An 8651-nucleotide genomic window follows, 5' to 3' on the forward strand; every position below is an offset into this window, starting at 1 on the left:
CGAGGCTGAGGACTAGCAGCAGACATTACTCCTGTGTGTTCCTGAGCAAGCAGAGCATTTGCGTTCACTCTGGGGACTGTCCCTGCCCGTGGCTTAGAGGCTGGAGGCTTGGGCAGCCAGTTCCCTCTGGAGGACTCAGGCTCCAGGGCCCCCCACAGACCCCACACAGGGCTCTGGGCATGCCCTGATTCTCCAGGAGTGTGGTTCCAGGTAGAGAGGTGAGGGGATCCAGGTGCTTTGTTAATGACCACATCCAACACACCCCTAGCATTTCACAAAGCTTGTTCTCACCTTACATTATTTGGCCTTCCCCACTCCACCACAAGGGTGGCAGAATTCCTCAATAACATCCTTATTTTACATATGAAGTTTGTGTCTTTATTCAAGGCACATTCAGGCAGGTTTTGCACTGTTATCCAGATGACCCAGCCTATGAGTGACAGCAGGACTAAAATCTGAACCTCTAATGTCAAGTCCTTTGTGTTTCTTGGGACAATAAGAACTGCCCGTGGAGGTGTACCAGACAGAGGGAGGTTTCCCAGGGGTGTCTCTGGGGCTTCCTATCTTGAGAGCAGCCCAGTTCTTACTCACAGGAGTGCCACAGGAAGAAATGGGCTCTACTCTGGAGGAATTACTGTCCTGTGATGTCCACGACTACCCAGTACCATGGAGCACATTCAATAATTATGTCATATAAACTGCTTATAGGTCATGTAGCCAGAATCTTAGCTCCCTCCCACTCATGCCCTTGCCCATCTTAGAAGAGGCCTGTTTTTATAGGGTAAATACTTTGATAGTGAATTGAAAGGGTATGTGAGACCTTCCAAGGGTCTGCTTGAGTAACAATAGATGGTTGCTCAACTGCTTTCTGAGGGTAGATTCAATCAACTTGAAGGGCAGTGTTTTTAGAACGTTTTGTATTGCAAATCACAGTAACAAATACATTTTTCATTGTGAACTAGAGTACATTCTCATATGTGTACAAAACCACAAAGGAGGGCATTTCAGCTGAGAGAACAGAATGAACAAAGCTTATAGTCAAGTGCTCATCTTTACATGGAACCTTCATTCTTTTAAATGAGTATCAAACTTTCTATCTGAAAGGCTATAAAATATTTTGTACTTCGCTTTCTTCTTGTACAAACGCCCATCAGAATGAAAGTAATAAACCAGCCAGGCCCTTGTAACCATAGGAACCTTCCTTGTCTGTTTCCTGCTGGGAGTTGGTGGTAGTCATGATCTACCAACTGCCTTTGGATCCTCCTGACTTTTGACTCTCACCCATTGCCCTAGCAAGCAATTTATAGGAAAAAAAAGTGCTGGGATTATACACACACACTGTGTACTATATTGGTTGTGGGTGTGAGGTGAAGGGCAGTACTACCTCATTCCCACATGCTTCTGAGGGCAATTCCAGATGAGAATTTGAGTTAGTAAAGCCCTCTGGTTACCCCAGAAACTGTTTCTCTCTGCTTCCCTGCTTTGGTTCTCATTGCAATTGAGAGCAGCAGGTGCTTCTGAAAGCAGAGCAGGCTGCATAGATCATTGGCCTAGATCCTTGTCACCACTGGGACAATGCTCTGAGCAGGATTAGTCATTTGTCTGGTGACTTAGCTTCTACCTTGTTCAGATGGAAATTCACTCCAATACTTGGTTCATAACCAAAGAGCTGCATTAGGCAGGCTCTATGCTACAGGTAAATTCTGGTTGTTGAGATGCCCTCTGGCCTAGCTAGTAGGCATTCTCTGCCCCACCCTTCAGGTGCCCAGCCCAGTGGACTTGTGCTCTGTTCTCCTCGCTGCATCTGTTCTCGACCCTCGTTGGGGTGCTTCTCCTAATCAGCACCCCCAAAATGGGACCTTAGGTTCTTTAGCTGTTTCCTTGGACATAATCCTAGGCCAAGCTCTCTGCCAAGAACTTGTTAGAGAGACAATGTGCTAGTGAGTTTTACTTCTAAGGTTAGATATTTATGTTTAATCTGAGTCTTCTGGAGATAATGTTTTATCTATAAGAAGCATGACTTGAAGGGAGGTGTTTGAGGCAACAGGGCTTTTCTGGACCTTCCAAGTCACTTCACTGACACACAAGGCTGGCATGGGATTGATCTGTAATTTATTTACTTAATACATATTCATTCATCAGTTTTACCATGCACAACTCTGTACTAAGTATAGGAAGTAAAAGACACAGGTCCTGTCTTCAAGAAGCCTCCAGACCAGTTGGGGGAGAACAGACACATACATGTAGTTAAAAAAATAAATGACTACCTATCAATACCAGACAATAATACCTGGGAGACACTGAGCTTTTCACAAGAAAGACACATCATGGTGCCCAAACCTACCATGAGGCTGGATGGTGGCAGTCCATAGACTTGATCTCCAGGAGTGAAATGTCTTTTGAGGGAAGTAAATCACTCTTTTTTTTTCAGGGCTCCAAAGTTCAATCTGGATTCTGATCTTTTCCTGAACAACAGGAAGAATGATTGTTATTTGAAAGCATCCACGGCAAGCCTAAGAGTAAGCGTTTCCCCTGAAGCAGCACTTTGGCTGATAATTAGACATCCTTATTATTGTATTTTAATTTTTCATGCAAGTTCAGTCAACAAATATAATAATTTGGACATTAACCTACAGCATTTCAGTAATTTGTGAAATAATATCTTACACAGAGTCATGCATTAACTCATTTAATGCTCTTGTCAACCCTAAAGTTTATGTCTTTGCAGTAAAAACTTAGAGAAATGTTTATTTGTGTATCAGGCAAGCTCTGACACTTTAATCACTTACAACTGATTCCAAAAGGAGCTTATAGTTAAGTGCTTATCTGGACAGGAGACCTTCACTCTTTGACATGGGTGTCATACTTTCTACCCTCATGGCTATCAGGTGGGTGCCAGGACCGCCTCCATTTTATAGGGCATTTAGGTGACTTCCTTTAGTCACACTGGTAGAGAGTGGTAGAGCCAGGCTGGAACCCCGAGAGCGCTACACCACTTTTCCGAGAATGAGCTCTGCTCTAGATACGTACTGGGTTGGCAGAAGCACGGTCTTCTAACTATGCCAGTAATTTATGAATCTCCAGTGGATGGGAGCCCAGGGGTGAACATAGCATCACCTTCAAATACCCGAGTGGCAGTCAGCTTTGCTTGATGGACCTCATCTTCACACGGGCTTCAGCTTCCCTTCAGTCTACGTGTGTCTTCACAAAACAAAACAAAACAAAACAAAAAACTGTAATTTTGAAAGTAACATGTCTTGATTGTATAAAAATGTAGCTTATGAGGGGTGACAATGGGATTGGGAAAGCCATAAGGACCACAGTCCCCTTTGTCTAGTTTATGGATGGATGAGTAGAAAAATGGGGGAAGGAAACAAACAAACAAACAAACAAACAAAGGCACCCAGTGTTCTTTTTTACTTTAATTGCTCTTTTTCACTTTAAATATTATTCTTGTTATTTTTGTGTGTGTGGTAATGAAGGTGTCAGGGATTGATTTTGGTGATGAATGCACAACAATGTAATGGTACTGTGAACAATCGAATGTACGATTTGTTTTGTATGACTGCATGGTATGTGAATATATCTCAATAAAATGAATATTAAAAAAAAAGGTAACACATCTTCACAGGAATATCAAGTACAGTAAAGAAGAAAACTCAAAGCACCCATAATTCCACATCCGCTTAATAACCATTTTAGCATTATGTTGTATCTGCATATATTTTTAGCAACTATTTATTTTATTTATATTTTTTGTTTTTCTAGAATATTTATTTATATTCATAGTGTTGTAGATTCCTTACTTTTAAGAAAATTTGGATCGTGCTGTATATAGTTTTTTTTACTGATAATGTATTTTACATCGTGTCATAAATTTTTTTTTATGCCATTATGAACTCTTCAAAAACATGATTTTCAAAAATTACTGCATGGTATTCCATTGTATAAATATGACATAATTAAGTAATAATCTTCCTATTCTTGGATGTTTAGATTGCTTCTAATTTTTCACTGTTATAAGAGATGTCAGGATAAACACAGTTGTATATAAACCTCTATATCAGTACCTCTCTTTTTTTCATAGCATAGATTTTTTTAAAATTCTAGTTAATTTAATATTTCAAATAATTTTCTTACAAAAATGTCATTTTTAATTGCTAAAATACATTTCTTACATATGTATTTCCTATAAAAACAATCACAATGAAATAATTTAGGGTTAAGGTAAGTTGTAGAAACACATTTTCCCTTTATCATGATTCTAAGTTGGAAAAAAAAACATGTACATTTTTAAAGAAAAAGTCCCATCTTTTCCTGTTTGAATATTCAGGAATATGAAGGTATAGATCAAACTACATCATGCAGAATTTGGTTTTTCATGTTGATCAGATGGAAATAGACTAATAATTACATTTAAAACTCCACTACATTTTATATTTATAACCAAAAGTTAAATTCAGCTTCTCATTTTGTTGAAAACAAATATTAAATATTATTTCAAATAAAAAAGAACTGTAAAGTGCTATGCAACAAGTAAAAGAAATATCCCAGTATGGGTTTTCCCATTGAATTGTAGTTCACTCTCAATCTGCTTTAGTAAATAAATATTTTCATCATTCTAGTTTATGAAGAATTACAAAATGAACAAATATGTCCAAATAAGTCATTTATTTTACATGTACTCTACCTTCTAAATATAAATGGACTGCAAATAGGAAACTTGATTTGGACAAAAATAAATATTAAATAGCATACATTAATAAAATATCATTCCCTTTATTTGTTTATGAAATTATTGAGATTTAAATAGGTTAAATATATTCTCTAAATCCAACTTGCAAAAGAGGTAGGTAATAAATTATGACACAGCCAACTGATTTTTACTGAATACAGTAAACAGTGAGAATTAAGGAGGCCACTATCCCTATTTATATACAATCATATCAAATAGGAATGAACCAAAGGCTAGTCCTATTATAATCATCTTTCCTTTGATATCATTTTCATATGTCCTTGCTTCATGAAATAAACTCATAGGAGAGTAAGGCTCAGAAACAATATAGTTAGACACAAAAAATAAAACATTATCTAAAGTTTTAACATAGGAAAATAAAGCCTAAATATTCAGCCTTCATTAGGAACATCAAGCAATTCTTAAATATATGCAGTAGTTTCTTTCAGAAAATCCACAGCTCCATTTCTAACCCCAGTCTATTTATACTTGAGGTTTATAGGCAACAATCTAGGAGAGCACAGTTTCTTATACCGGAGTGTTCAGTGAGTAACTTTTTTTTTTTTTTTTGAGATTTTTAAAATGCAATTTTATTGAAATATATTCACGCACCATACAAACATCCAAAGTATACAATCAATGGCTCCTAGTATCATGACATAGTTGTGCATACATCCCCATGATCCATTTTATAACATTTTCATTACCCCAGAAAAGAAAATAAAAAAGAAAACCCAAAATATCCCATGCTCCTTATCCCTTCTATTCTTTTTTTTAAATAATTCAATTTTATTGAGATATATTCATAAACCATACAATCATCCACAGTGTACAGTTGTTCACAGTACCATTATATTGTCATGCATTCACCACCACAATCAATTTTTGAACTTTTTCATTATCACACTCAGTGAGTAACTTTGGATTTATAGTTTAGTGCAATTTCATCATGAGTGCTAAAATAGAAACAATGTTGTCAATGGGTCAACAATACTGTAACAAACCCAAGTTTGTTCTCGTCATTCGAGACCAAAATTGAATACCAAATCAGGTAAGTCATATTATTATATATTTCAAAAATGGCAGCCATGAAATCAGTCTTTTGGTAGAACACAGGCTTTTTCTTTTAAGAGAATTAAGACCAGTGTAGACAAATCTTTCAGTTGAACCTAATACTAATATCTTTCCTTCTTCTTACCATTTTGGAGCTTTTGGCCATATTCATTTTCTTTATTGTTTTCTGTGCTACTGTCACTATCTCTGGTTTGCATTTGCCTCTTTTGTTTATTCATCTTATACAAGTCAGAGTCACTTGGTTGTTGGTGAGTCCATTCATAAGAGCTGGATCCAGCCTCTGATTCTGGAACACGATTTAGTGAGGAAGACAGAGATGGGCTATTAGGAAGTGGTGCTGTCATCGCATAGTAAGGAAGCTGCCTCATTGGATTGTAGGCACGCCACTGCATCTTCTAAAAGAAAAAGCATTCTTGAGGTAAAGCAGCATTATTGATTGGCAAGAACTGCATGGGAAGTGAAGATCTGCCCACAACTTCTTCATTCCTGTAGCTGTGTGAATTTGTCTTAACCAAGTTCTCAAAACTTTGGTTAGTTGGTTTGGAGGAATGACAACTCCCAAATCGATACTGTACATTAATTGGTCTTCCATATAAATGAATTCCATTCAGCGGAGCTATGGCATAAGATACTGATTCTGGGTGTTTAAAGCAGACAAATCCAAAAGACTTCGGCTTTCCTTCTCTGTCTTTGCATACAGTCACTTTGGTTAAAGGCCCAGCCTAATTTTGTTTGTGAATCCTCTGAAACACTCAGCTACTCCATCGTCAAAGAGTCTGGGGCTTCATCAGTGCTGAGCCAAGGGATGGGTCTCTGCAGGACCTTCTACTCAGATCAGTTTCTGCTGATAAGTTTACAGATCTGAGGCTGTGAAAATGTCCAAATCGAGGCATCAATGAGATGATACCTAGACCCCGGAGACAGGCTGCCAGCATCCTCAGCTCCTCTGTTACACGAGAAGGCACAGGTGTGTCTGTGGGTCTCTCCCTTCTCTCCCCGGTTGCATTGCTTCCAGCTTCCCACTTCAGTAGCTTCCTCTCTCAGGATAGATTCTTGAGGTGGAATAATGGGTACAATGATGTGAACATTCTTAACCTCTTGATACTTATTTACAAATTGCTTTCCTGAAAGGCTATGTCTGTTTAAACTTCTCGTTGCTAGACATGCGTATGTGGTTCATTGTACGTTGGTTTTCATTCAGTTTTATTGTGTTTTAAATCTTTATCAATTTGGCAGGCAAAAAACAGTATCTAACTATTGTTTTAATTTATTTTTCTTTGATAATTAATGATGTTAATGTGTTTATTAACTATTACACTTTCTTTTCTGTAAAGTATGCATTTGCATCCTTTGCTTATTTTCTGTTGAAATCTTAGTGACTTTTAAAATCAATCTTTATAAGCTCTTACCTGAAAACCCTTTACCATATTTGTAGCCAAGTGTTTTTCCCAGTGTGTTGTTTGACATGTAATTATATGTTTTTGATATACAGAAGATTTACATTTTCATATAGTCATATCTATTAGACTTTTTCTTCCATTCCTTTTAGGCTTAGAAAGAGATTTCTCATCCAGAGAGCAAATAACTATTTGCTGAAATTTTCCACCAGTTTTTAAAATGGCTTTATTATTCACATGCAATTTCTTTACATTACATACATGTAATTTACATGATATGGATTTAATCTTGGGGCATGACATGAGATCAGGATGTTAAATTAATTTTTTTTCTAAATTATCCATTTTTCCAATACCATTTAATGAATAATCCATCTCTTTCCAATAGACTTACAATGACTACTTTTACATGTAAGTTCTGGTTTTAGTTTAATGGCATTTTATTAATTTGCCTTCATTCATACATAGATCTACATTCCTTTTCCATTTTTATTTATAGATTAGGTTGATTTATCCAATAGTAAATTTCTTGACTAAAGAGGCTTTCTTTTGATATACTCATCTGTCTTTCTAACCATTGTGTGCTGGATCAGCTACAGTCCCAGGCACTGGGGATATTAAGATAGATAAGACATGGTCATTCTGTCAAGTGGTTCAAAGTCGAGGAATTAGTCAGGTAGAGATGATTACAATAGAAGATAAGTGGTATAATATGAAAATATCAAAATGCCTTCTGAACACAGGGAGGACCACCAAACTCTTCCCAGTGAGCAAGGGAAGGCTTTACAGAGGAGGGGATGCTCAAACAATCCTGAGGATGAACAGGAATTTGTCAGACCAACTGGGAAAGAGCATTCCAGGCAGAAGGAAAAGCCTGTACAAATGTCTGTGGATAGGGAAACTGTTGACAAGTTCAAGACGCTTTAAAGTAGTTGAATATGTTTATATTACAGGTTGCATATGGGGAGATGATGGAATATGAGGCTGAAGGTGGAGGCTAGATTATGTAGTAGTATGGGTTTTATATAGATGATGAGTAATCAGGTAGTGATGTAGTCAGATATTCAGAAAAATTCCTTTGGTAGTGATAAAGAGGACTGATTAGAGGGGGCAGAGGATTGAGGCAGATAAAAGGAGAGATCAAACAGGGGTCCGATCTAAGATGTTAGGGAAGGAGGGGGTCATGGAGAGGAGGACACAGACCCAAGAGGTGTTTATCTGTCAACAGGATGTAGGAGATAATAAGAAGGGAGCAATTAAGGATGATTCCAGTTTTCTGGTTTTGGTGACAGGCTAAATGGTTGTGCCATTTACAGAGTCAGGGAGTAAAGCGGAGGGAGCAGGTTTGCAGATGGATTAAAAGGGGAGAATGAGTTCATATTTGAGTCTGAGGTGCCTGTGGTACACCTAGGTACAGGTATTTAGCATACTGTTTTAAGCATGTG

General features: G+C 37.5%; 1 pseudogene; it reads right to left on the reverse strand.

Annotated features, from left to right (window-relative positions):
* Positions 1-5910: 5910 nt before the first annotated feature.
* On the reverse strand, positions 5911-7236 carry LOC119512099 (annotated as a pseudogene).
* Positions 7237-8651: the final 1415 nt, after the last annotated feature.

This window comes from Choloepus didactylus, chromosome 17, assembly GCF_015220235.1.
Source record: "Choloepus didactylus isolate mChoDid1 chromosome 17, mChoDid1.pri, whole genome shotgun sequence".
Taxonomy (NCBI): Eukaryota; Metazoa; Chordata; class Mammalia; order Pilosa; family Megalonychidae; genus Choloepus; species Choloepus didactylus.